This window comes from Phoxinus phoxinus (assembly GCF_949152265.1).
Source record: "Phoxinus phoxinus genome assembly, chromosome: 4".
NCBI lineage: Eukaryota > Metazoa > Chordata > Actinopteri > Cypriniformes > Leuciscidae > Phoxinus > Phoxinus phoxinus.
The window spans coordinates 38,626,264-38,639,203 of NC_136879.1; positions in this window are offsets into that span (position 1 = coordinate 38,626,264).

Here is a 12,940-nt window from a genome sequence, read left to right on the forward strand (position 1 = left end):
AAAACACAAGTACATAGCAAAAAAGTACAAATTACATACAACGGAATAAAGAAAGCAAAGCAACACATATACACATGGGTTATAGCTTGTACATAGGCCTACTCATACATTTTTTTATTAAATAAAAATCAGGACAGAAAACTTTAATTAAATAAATTAAAGAGTTGAAGCAAGTTTATTGTCTTAACGGTACGTTCACACGGGGCGTCAGCGTCAACGCTTCCCATTGACTTTGACGTCAAGCGTTGCCGAAAAGAATTGTGGATCCGTCGGCGGCGCTTCACTGGCGTTGCTCGCGGCAGAATTTTTCAACTTCTGCCGCGAGCAACGCCAGTGAATCGCCGCAGATGGAAGCGTCAGCCAATCAGGATCGCTCTATGCAAATACAGTAGCCAGGCGGCAGCCAATCACGTTCATCCTGTCATTCCTGTCTAATTTTATTGGCTGACGCTGCTATGACCATGGCGTCGTGCCAAACTTCAGCCACGCCTTCCGTCAAGCGTTGACGCTGATGCCCGGTGTGAACGTACCGTTACAAGAGCTTTAAGATTCTTAGATGATGAAATGCTTTGGATGTACTGCTGGACCTCTTTTCTAAAAACCATGAATAAGGGATTCTGATGAGTGAATTTACTACGGTGAATGTGAAATTTTGCAAGGAACAATAACAGATTAATAATAATTTTTGTATATCAAAGAAGCCAAACAATACATCCTTAAAAAGCAAGGAGAAATCCGGAAGCACATTGTGTTTAATTAAATGTAAGAATTCAACCCAAAATAACTGTGTGCGAGGACAATCCCAGAAGATATGAAGAGCAGGTTCATCAGGGGCAACTTGTGTCTATATCTGATTTAAACCTTTCCAAATAAGCTTTAGCAGGGTAATATTTGTGTAATAGTTTGAATGAAATTTCTCTAACCTTGTTAGTAATTATGCATTTCAAAGGCAGAGTCCATACTTTTTTCCAATCAATGTGGTCAAACAAGTTCTTCCAATATGACGCCACATATGGAATTGTAACAAGCTCCTTTTGAAGGAGAGATCTAATTATCTTATTACGAGATGAAGGATGTGACAAAGCACAATTTTCCTATTGGGAGTTCAAATGGGTCTAAAGAAGTAGTAAAAGTGTTAGATGATCTAACTGAGTCCTTTGGAAGCATAATAGCTCCTTTAGGAATAGCGTCCATTATAAGATTCCTTGGGAGTTACTGGGAAATGGAATCTACATAAAAATTCTTTGAATTCTTTGACGCTGAAAGGCTAACCTTAAAGGTCCCATGTTTCCTTGGTTGCCCTTATAATGTTAGTATGTTTTTTTAGATCAAAAATAGTCATAATTTAGAAATAAAAGGCATTTTTCCTAGCCTGATTTTAGCCTCTGATTTGAACGCTCTGTTTGAAGGGGCGTGTCTGTGTGAGATTCAGTGTAACCGGCCACTGCTGTGATTGGCTGACATGCTTGCATATGAAATAGCTATACATATTGCATGTGAAACTCTCTCGAATACTTTTACTACAGCTATTATACGTTTTTACTATTACAGCTATCAAGATTAGCGAATCATCAGAAGTTTTTAAAATATTTAGATCTATTCCCATCACATAAAATGTTGCCGTGATGAGCATTGAGCAGATGACAGTCTGTTTTTGATCGCGAGAATGAAGATCTTATCATGGCAACGCAGTTTCTGCACTCTCTCTAATGCTTTCACCAATGCAAACACGGTGATGTAAATACAGTAGCTATAAGAGCTTCGTTGTGCAGTGTAACGTGCGTCATTGATTTCATAATGAGTTTGGCAAGTGTCCAGATAAACTCGCGCTGTGTGGAAAGATTGTTCTTTGATCGCTTTCTGTATATAATTTATTCACAATTTAAATACGATTATTTTCGTCCTACTAAAAGAAACGATGTGAAGTTGATATTTTAGTCACTGCTTGACTTACTGAGGCACAAACAGCAGTATTGAACGATTTTGAGAGAAATATTACCTGTCTGAACTTGAACAATTACACATCAGAAAGTGTTGCTTGGTAACGTTAGCTCGATCGATTTATTTTCAGACGTTCGTCGAGGCCAGCTCTGTATTGACCCAAGTTGAGGAAACAGTCGTCGGTGAAATGTTTGCCGCAGACATGCAAAACTTTGGGGAGTTGTGTCGGCGCATTTCCAGAGAAAATTAAATGAATCCACTGGTTCTTCTGGGGCTTGGATGAAGGAACTAAAAAAAGGCTTCGGTGTTCATTTGTACATCCAAATATTGAGCAATTATTATGCTTCGCTCGCTCAAAAGCCATGATATCTCTCTCGTGGACAAACTAAAATCGCGCGCACGCGTTCCTACTTCCTAGCTCATTTTCTCATGGACGAGAAATATTCTCTGGGCGGGCAAAGCAGAGAAAGGGGAGGTAACATTTCCTCCGTATGACGTCATAAGGAGGAGATTCAAGATCAGCCCGATTGAGCTTCCACTTTCTCAAAGGCAGAGAAAGATAGCAAAAGCTTGATTTACACTGATTGAAATTTCTAGAAACTTGGGGACCATATACAGGCTAGGGGAACTCATATTAATGTTAAAAAACTTCAGAAAGTGAAAATTTCATGTCATGGGACCTTTAAGAGAGACAGCACTGTGGTCTGTAAGAGGCGTAGCGTGAATGCTGGTTGAGTTACAACTGTTCGCTAGACTTTGGGAAATAAGCCAATAATCTATTGGAGACTGTTTAGAGTGGTTATTGCTGCTCCAGGTATAGAGTCTCTGCTGTGGATTTGTTTCTCTCCATATATCAACAAGACTAAATCGCATCATAAATGTATTCATAATTGGACAAACAGAATCCGCTTTTGAAGGAAACCTAAAATCACTATTTAATACCATATTAAAATCCCCACCCAAAATAAGACCAGCATTTGGGTATTTATTTATCCAGTACTGTATATGATCACTAATCACATCCATTAAGGTGGTATTTTCCTTAGAAGAATTGTATCCATGCATATTTAGAAGAATTGTGGTAGTCTGGCCAAGTAAAATCACCAACAAAATAAAATGACCCAGGGCTCGGCATTAAGGCTTGTCCGGGACAAGTGGATTTTTTTGTAGGACAAGTGGAAGTGAAAATTAGTTGTCCCACTGGAGAAGTTAAATTTCAAACAAAATAAAATGCCACGTTACTTCACGTTATGTGCCACTCATTACGTCTATTTTACAGATTTAATTTTACCGATTTGAAACGAACACATTTTTTCCCCACAATCCGTCGAACCAGCGTCCAACTCAGAATGCTTTGATTGGCCAATCAGGAGAATATTTTTACCTGCCTCAAAGCGCCAGGAAAAGCAAGTCACCTTTCAGTTACACCAACAGCACCATACAAATTAAAACGGGAACGAAAATTTGTCACCAAATGGAAATGAATTCGACTGGGTTATTTATGAAGATGGAGTAATGGTCTGTGGCGTCTGTCGGGGGCAAGCCAAACCGACTGACAAGTAAGTGACGTTAGCTAGCTAGCGTCAGCAGCCGTGTACTGTAAACAAGCATTAACAGCATTTGTATTGGTTAAATGAACATAGTTAAATATTAGCTAATGTTCAGATGTAAAGTAGCTACACGGTTTAAAGTACCCCTTGGAAAATCAGCCTCTGCCGGGTAGAAAGTGGCATTTATCAAAAATAAATGATAAAATTATAAATCTTTACCCGGACAAGTGACTTTTGTGCATGGACAAGTGAAACATAAATTTACTTGTCCGAAGGACAAGTGCCTCAAAAAGTTAATGTCAAGCCCTGTAACCCTTAGGGTCACTGACAAGATGAAGTATTGCACCAGCAAACTTATTTTGTCGCTCTGTACCGTGATACATCCATATATCACTGCCCCACTGGGACCTCCAAAATGTGACATCATCCTGCGTGGAATGGGTTTCTTGAAAAAAGCACAAATCTGATCCGTGGTTTTTAACAAACAAAAAAAGGGCTTTGCGTTTCACATTGTTTCTTAATCCCCTGGCTTTAAGAGAAATGAACGATATTGACATTAATAAATGAACAACAGAGAACAGTTATTAACAAGAATCAAAGCAAAGGCAAAAAGTCAAAATTTACTGATAATGAGAAGAAAATTTAAAAGAACAGAGCTTATAGTGACCATTTAAAATAACCAAATTAAAGGTCCAGCTGTAATATGATGAAAACTCAAATGCCAAAAGTGACAGTTAACAGTCACCGTTTTCGAAAAACAGTTATACGTAACTCACTTGATGGGATTCACAAAGTAATCTCCACACCTTCAATAAACGCATGCGCTCCGATGTAATACGCAGTTATTCCAGCATCCCTCGCCTCTTTTACTCTCGGCCACAAGGTCTTCCGTCTTTCCCGGCCTGCTGAAGTCAGATCCTCCACGAAGTGCAAGCTGCTATCTTTAAGAAACTGGGACTTTTTGGCAGCTCTCCACAAGGCATCACGAACAACCCGTGAGGTAAACTGCATGATGATGGCCCGAGGTCTCTTGTTGTCGCCTCTCCTCCCCAGCCGATGCACGGTGTCAACGACGTCAGGGTATTTCCTCTTGGCCTCGGGGTAAGTCTCACCGCAGATGCGAATTACCTCGGATCTGACATCTTCATTGTGATTTTCAGCCACCCCAATCAATCTCAAGTTCCACCTGCGAGAGTATCTCTCCAGATCAGAAATGCGTGTTTCACAGGTGTCCGTGAGACGTTCTTGCGCTTTAAAGGAACACTTCACCTCTGGAAAGATGAATGTGTATTTAAAATGGGTCATTTATGTAGAAGAAATGTGAAATTATTTTTGAATTTGGAGCCTTCTAGACTGAGAAAAGCCATAAAATTTATTTTTGGCTTATGGGGATGAAAGACAACAACTCCCAGAATGCACTTGCTTCGCTGCCCTAGAAGGCCACGCCTACCGGTAAGAGATCGCAGTAAACAACAAGGCTATGCTACTAGTGAGTCTCCGTGAGTCTGCCCGGTATTTTGATGTCGCCCAAAATGTCCAGGATTCGCGGCTTTTGCGTTCTACAGTCGCCATTCATTATGTTTACTGTGACGAGCAGGAACGAGACTGACGGCCACGGGTGAACGATGCGAGCCCGGTGGCGTGATTACTGATGAGTGGCGCCGGCGCCTGTGAGACGCACGCACCGGCATAGACATGTATAAAGGCTAGATGGCTTACAGGCGCTGAGAGCCAATGGGACCCGACGACGTCACACGGCGGCCATCTTAGGACAGCACCGCTCGTCCAGTTATAACATTAAAGTCTATTGTGCATGTAGTGCTGAAATAACTATATTTTGCTAAATTTTCAACCGATTTTCAAACGGCTTGGTGTGTCATAAACGTCAGGGATGCCATGAAACACACAGCTACGCTGCAATGTTAAGCGTTTCTCAAAACGTGAAGCTACAATTTAAACATCGGCATCAGCACAAATCATAGCCACGTTAATAAGGTTTGTAATAAACCAAACCGTTTGTAAATCCGTCAAGAATTCAGCAAGTTACGAGCATTTGTCACTCACCTTCCGTCCACAGCAGCAGGGAGCAGCAGCGCAGTCTCCTGACCTAAGATAGCCGCCAAGTTGACGACACAGGTGACTCCGCCTTGAGCCATCTAGCCTTTATACATGTCTATGCGCACCGGTCTCGTATCTCTCACGGAGGAGCGGGAATTTTCTTAGCAATGTTAAAACAATGTTGAATTTTGAACAAATTCAAAAGCCGAATCCCGGAAATTTTGGACGATCTCGACGGCCAGACATGTCCGGGAAAAAGAGGATGGTAACCCCTACTACTCAGCTTTCTCCACAGAATAAGAAACTGTTAGCTTAGCTTCCAAATAAAAAAATGGCTGACACTATATGTACATTCTGTGAGTGAGATCCCACCCTCTATGGGTGGGTTGAAAACATGCAGATCTAGCGCCTTCTACTGGATAAATGATGAGCTAGTGTTTGTAGTCTTACCCTTATTCAAAGAAATTTGACTTCCTGCTTTTTATGACGCAAAATGACGATTTTTGCGTCATAAAAAGCAGGAAGTGGAACACTTAAATCCTTATTTCTCCCATCTCAGGGGAAAATAAGGGAATAAACCATGACCATTCGAAAATGTGACTGGGTTTCTAAAGATACAAAGTCTAATGCAAATGGGTGAAGTGTTCCTTTAAGCCTGGAATCTACATCTTTCACATTCTTCTTTAGATCTTGTACTTCGGCACACACAAAATCTACCGTTTTCTTCAGCCCTTCTATCTTGAGGGCATGGGCATTTATCATTCCTTCAAGTGCGTCAGACCGAGTTAATCAACGAGGAGAGTGTTGAAATGACGGCAGAATCAGCCTGATCATCTGGATTTGAGTGTTTACCTTTTTTATTAACAGGTGGCTTGCTTGGAGTGACAGGGAGCGGAGTCGCGCATAGATCTGCCTCTTTTCCTTCAGGAGAAGCATAATCGTGGACATCCATACTAATGTCGGCAACATCAGTCTCTATTCATTCTTTGCGTTATTCAAACTTTGGCATGTTTGCAGCTCTCGTAATTTAACGTACTGACACCTGATTTAACAAATTTAACAAATGAATCTGTAGATACAGCTAGCCTTTCTAAAATAGTAAAGTTTGGTCAGGAGCTCTGGAAAATTCGCATGCATAGACTAAAAAAAAATATGGACGTAGTGTCCGTGATGTCACCCGTAGGTTTCTGAAGAGCATTTTTGAATGGTCGTCGCCATCTTGGCCTCGCGTCACCGCTCATCACTCCCGGATAACAGAATATGGGCAAAGAGGCGGAGCTGAGGAGCCTGGCTATCTGAAACCACGCCCACCTAGCGCGACGTTATGGAGTTAGCTAAGCTCAGGCTTGGGAGCTAATGCTACTCACAGTACCAAGTCTGTGACTCAGTTGATGATTAAAATCAGAATGCCAATTAAAAGGTCCTATTTTTGCCCTTCGAAATATTATAATAGTTAAAAGACATAGCTACAAGTGAGACTGTGTATCGTGATTCTGTACAGCTATTCTGCTAGTTGAAAATGTATTATGCAGTAACTTAATATTACTATGAGAGTGTGTGTGACCGTGATATATGTGCATAACCTTACATGTCAGTCACTCTTTTATTACAGTCTATGGTCCGTCAGCGTGGCATCGCTCGTCAAGTTCGTAGAGAGCTTTATTATTCAGTCCATTTCAAATTCCGATTTTGGCTGCATCTCAAATGGGTCAAACCATAGATATATTAGCTATGAAGTTCAAGTAAATGCGCTAGAAATCCACGCTCATTTAAGGATGTACATTTATTGCATGGAGAAACACAGACACCTGCAGGATTTCATCTGACGGTACAAACAGATTATAATCTATATATTCCGTGAGGGCAGAACGAGCCTTTATTTCTATTGACGATTTTAAATCTGAAAACTCCAAAAAGCAAAGAAATTGTCAGATATCCATTAGTGCGTTCACAGAGGAAAACAGCTGGAATACAGCGCTGGTTCTCTCGAACGATACTCGACGACAACGACGGAATCCAAAGCCGTGGGCGAGGTAATGGGTGTATTAAATTATATGAAATAATCCCGGAAAAAAGCACAAACACGGCAGAGATGGCAAGTTCAGCAGCTGGAATTTGCTGAGGTGAAGTGACAGCTAACCGGCTAGCATTGACATCATCGGGAATCCACCTGTCACTCAAAAGTGGACACACCCTTAATTATGCAGAACTTTAAATAATCAACTAAACGGGTGAGTTATAAAAAAATTCACCCCCCTCACAGTTGTTATGAAGGGCAAAGTTAGCTTTATAGACCAAAGCCACAGAGAGAACCAGGCTGTAAACATGTTTTTTTTTCTGCTGTAAAGTTGGGCATTTTAACATGGGGGAGATACAGATTTGACTCCCTTCTGCAGCCAGCCTCAAGCGGCCAATCGATGAATTGCCGTTTAATTCACTTCCGTGTTGGTTTCAAGAGAGAGACGGGGAGGTTGCCGCTTGAGCGCATGCCAAGCTAACTGTGGCTCGTTAAGTTTTTGGTAATGTCATTACATTTGTAAGTTAACCGAGAGACACACGGAACAGAAGCTGCCTTTGTTACCCGTTTTTCACTCCCTGGAGTTAACGTGGCCAACGAGGTATGCATAGTTCTTTTAATGTGTAATTATCAATGTAAAGCATAACTGTGTGACGGTTTATTAACAGTATATCTAAAGTAGTGTTGTTTATTTATTAATGTGCTATTCTCTGTGAGAATATTCTTATGTCTGTAAAGTAGGCTGTGGTTTAATGTTTTATTTAGTTCTCACGGCATGTTTGATGGCATCGAGGATGACATAGTTTGACTAATAAATGCTCGTGAAGAAGAACGCCTTGTGTCCGTGTCTGAGTTTAGGTGTGACATCAGTAGCGAACAGCCAATCACATGCTGAGAACTCATTCAAAACTCATTGGAATTAATTTCTCGCGAGAGAAGCAGCGCAATTCATTTATTAAATAAAAGTATTAAAATATTAAGAATTTAAACAAATTTACACAGCAAGAAGAAAATAGCTGTCTATGAAAGAGGACAACTAAAAGAAAAAGTCTCGCTTCTGTATATCAGTGCAAGTAAAAGTTGTGAAGTTAGTTTATACAGTTGATAAAGGTATAAAGGTGATAAAGTGATAAAGGTAAAAGAGAGAATTGAACATTTAAGCTCACATGTAGTCATTTTATAGCTTCATTGATTCTAAAGCGTATTTATTTTACCTTTATATATTTATTCATTTGAAATCTGCGTAATAATAATTGATGAACTAAAATTGTACATGTGTGATCGATTAAGGGTATAATAATTACATAATATCTAAATCATACAAATCTATTATTCTAAATAAGCATTACTAAAAGACAGACGATTTTGTCTTTAAAAAATCATTTGCTATGTAGTGACCTTTAATTTGGAGTAGAAACAGGTGAGGTGGGGTGGGGTGGGGTGAGGTGAGGTGAGGTGGGGTGGGGTGGGGTGAGGTGGGGTGATGTGGGGTGGGGTGGGGTGGGGTGGGGTGGGGGGGGGGACATTATGGCATCAGAAATGCGTCACTTCTCACAGCTGATTGGTCCAAGTTGGTTTTGCAACCTCTTACCTGGAGCATCCCGGACCAGGTAAGCCGTGGAGCGTAAGTTACTATGTCGCTGAACACTGTTAAAGGAACACTCCGACTTTTTGGGACTTTAGCCTATTCAACTTATCCCCCAGAGTTAGATAAGTCCATACATACCTTTTTCATCTCTGTGCGTGCTATAAGTCTGTTTGACGCACCCACCGCTAGCCTAGCTTAGCACAAAGACTGGATGTAAATGGTTGCAGCTAGCATACTAATCCAAATAAGTGATAAAATAACACAAACATTTTCCTATTTACATGTTGTGATTTGTATAGTCACAGAGTGTACAAAAAACAAAGTCACATGAGACACAGACATATTTTAACCGTATAAATACTGGGAACTATATTCTCTGAAAGCGAAGCACTGCTACTTGGGCGGAGTGATAACCGCAGCACCTGAGACACGCCGTGGTGAGGAGCAGAGAGTTCGTTCAGAGCGCGTCTCAGGTGCTGCGGTTATCACTCCGCCCAAGTAGCAGTGCTTCGCCTGCTAATAGGGTCTAACAAAAAAACTAAGAGTAAAGTTGGGGTTCTATTATAGAAACAAAGGCTGTTTCTCTTTTAGTACGAGAAAAAACACAAACAACATTTTTGTCAATGCTGGATTATGGGGATATTTTATATATGCATGCAAACAAATCTTCTTTGAAAATGCTAGATTCAGTATATTATGTAGCACTAAGATTTGTGACTAATTCCAATTTTCGTACTCATCATTGCAACTTGTATGAGAGTGTTGGTTGGCCATCTCTGCACAATCGCAGGCTAAAGCACTGGTAGCCTATATTTTTCTTTTTAAGGCCATACTTTGTAAACTGCCACCCTATTTATGTTCTCTTCTGACTCTTAAAGTCACTACCAGGAAATGTAATCTTAGATCATATGGGCAAATCATGTATGATATCCCACGGACGCGAACTGTCTTTGGTGAAAGTGCTTTTAAGGTTTTTGCACCTTTTTCCTGGTATAAATTGCAGAACGAGCTAAAATTTGACTATTTACCGACAATGACACAATTTAAAATGAGGATAAAGAAATATTTGAGTACTAAATGCACATGTAGCCTACTGTTACTGAGTGCTGCTGGTGATTATATTGAGATGATGTTAAATTGATGTTTGTATATGTCTTTTTAAAATGGAGCTATTATTCTGCCGTCTTGGCCAGGACTCCCTTGAAAAAGAGATTCTGAATCTCAATGGGATTATTTCCTGGTAAAATAAAGGTAAATAAAAAATAAATTAGAAAAAGAAAATGTTTTGAATCCAGTTCAGTAAAAAAAAATAAAAGTAAAAGGTAGAAAAAGAATCGTCATCAAACAATTAAATTGAATCCAATCACTCCTACCGCTCTGGCAGTGAGTTTAGCGGCGATGTAGCAGATCTTCTCGCTGATGAAAGGAGATGAGATGCACATTCCGGGTCTTTGTCACCACGGAATAATCTTTGTCCAAATATCAAACTTTTTTAACTGAAAAACCTGACCAGCACAACAGGTCATAAAATACAGAATATTACTCAATAAATAGGCTACAACTAATACAATGTAACTCCAAAACAAATACAAAACCATAGATAGAGCATACAGTCTCTGCTATGTTACTCAAGCAGCTCAAAATTGCAGTGGAGTGGGCATTTTGTACTCACAACTCCGTCTTTTTATACAATTAATTACAAACAACTTTCACTAGAGTCTATAGACAGCATACATTAAAAAATTTGTTTCACATGAACGACTAAATGATATACGATATTTATAGATTTCCCCGTGTAACGGCCGACTCTTCAATGACGTTAAACAGCATATCAAAAGAATTCAACAAAATGAAACTCACCAAACAACGTTGTATTCCTTTTAGGTTGCCGACTAGGTAAGCATCATCGTACATATAGACTCTTAAAATCAACTTCTAAAAAGTTAAATTCAATATTAATCTCCATTAATTAAATGATCTCTCCGCTTCTCCTGTCTGACTGATTTTGCCGTTACATTTTTGCCGTTGCTCTCTCGCTTACGTGCGAGCGAGTGAATCACTTAAAGGGGAGCAAACACTATAGAGAGCCTAAGTCCCTCCCCTTCCGGTCGACCACCATGGGACCTTATTTCGGAAAAATATTGTATGGTAGTCAATGGCGAGAGACAACAAATATTTTGATCTCGTTTGAATTGTGCCCTGAATTACACATATGATGTTTGTCAATTTAAAAGATACATTTTAAAGTCAAGAAAGTCGCAGTTTGATGTAAAACTGTTGAGGTATAAGACTGTGAAAATACGTAATTACAAAGACTACAAACCCAGAAGGCGCACATGCGACGTCATACCTTTTCTCTCAATGAATGAAGCTAACTTTACTGAAGCTAACGTCTGTCATTTTTTCTATAGTCTTACATTATAATCGTAACGTTACGCCGTCATGCCTGACTCGTGTTTTGAGCCAGAATACACACATACGAGCAACGGATCTTGTGACGTAGGCTACATAGTGCGAGACGAGAGATGTAGTTCATCGAGCGATTTTCACATACAACTAAACGTTACTCTTCTGTTTTATGACAAACTGCGACTTTCTTGACTTTCATATTTACCTTTTAAATTGACAAACATCATATGTGTAGTTCAGGGGACAGTTCAGACGGAATAAAAAGATAAGTTATCTCTCGCCATTGACTTCCATACATATTTTTTCCGAAATAAGGTCCCATGAGCCGGAAGCGGAGGGGCGGGACTTAGGCTCTCTATAGGCATGTTTTTATTAAAATGTTCCTGAACTCTAAGAATCCCTCATTATCTTTTGAGATCAGTAGATCCAGAAAGTTATGGCGTGTAAACCATAGGCGTTACGCGGGGACAGCGTCGTAGGCTATACGTATTATTGCACTAATTTAATGTTTTTTTTTTTTCTTCTGTGTTGCCAAGATTGATCAAGAAACAGGGAGCCCTAGGTCAGGTCAGAAAGAGGATGACCCACCACACAAAAAAAAGAAACTTTACAGGTGAAAAGTGATAGACTGGCTTTTAAAAACACCTGCTATTGCATTTTTATTGTATAAAATCTACAACAGGTGTTTGTAGTACCATATATAGACCAATCATAAAATTACCATTAGGAAAGTATAGGAAACATAATTTAGGATTTAAATTATTGGTTATTGTTCAGCAGTGTACATGATTTCTTATGTATGTCACAATTCCCTGTATCTACATATTTCAAACACTTCTTTATTGTCAATAGACAGAGCCAGAAGTTACTTTAGAGTTGACAGGGAATTAAGCAGAAAGTTTCAAGAAGGCCTCAGAGGTGAGGAAAAACAAATGACTGGAATTTTTTTTTTCAATACACATTCATTATGTGTTTTATGTTGTCTACACTGTCTTGCATAGGCAAAACAAAGTAACTACACATTTTGTGACAAGTTATAACTATAAAATTGAGTCTTAGGATTTGGAGATTTGTTGTGTACCAATGTGTTTATTGAATGTGTAAACTGAAATGAATATACAACATATTTAGCAGCAGAAAGTCTGTGTTGAAATATTTCTGATACCTTTTATTAATCAGACTAATTTGTACTTTTTTATAGACAGGGCAGAGGGAATCAGACATGTTGACAGTTGTAGAAGGAGATGGGTCTTCAGTACCTGTATTAAAACCCAGGGGCGCCACTAAGGGGGGAAAAGTTAGGACGATTCTAAGGGCCCACGCACTTTTGGGGCCCCCAGAGATTGATTTTATTAATGGAATAGGTGCGGTGGGGGG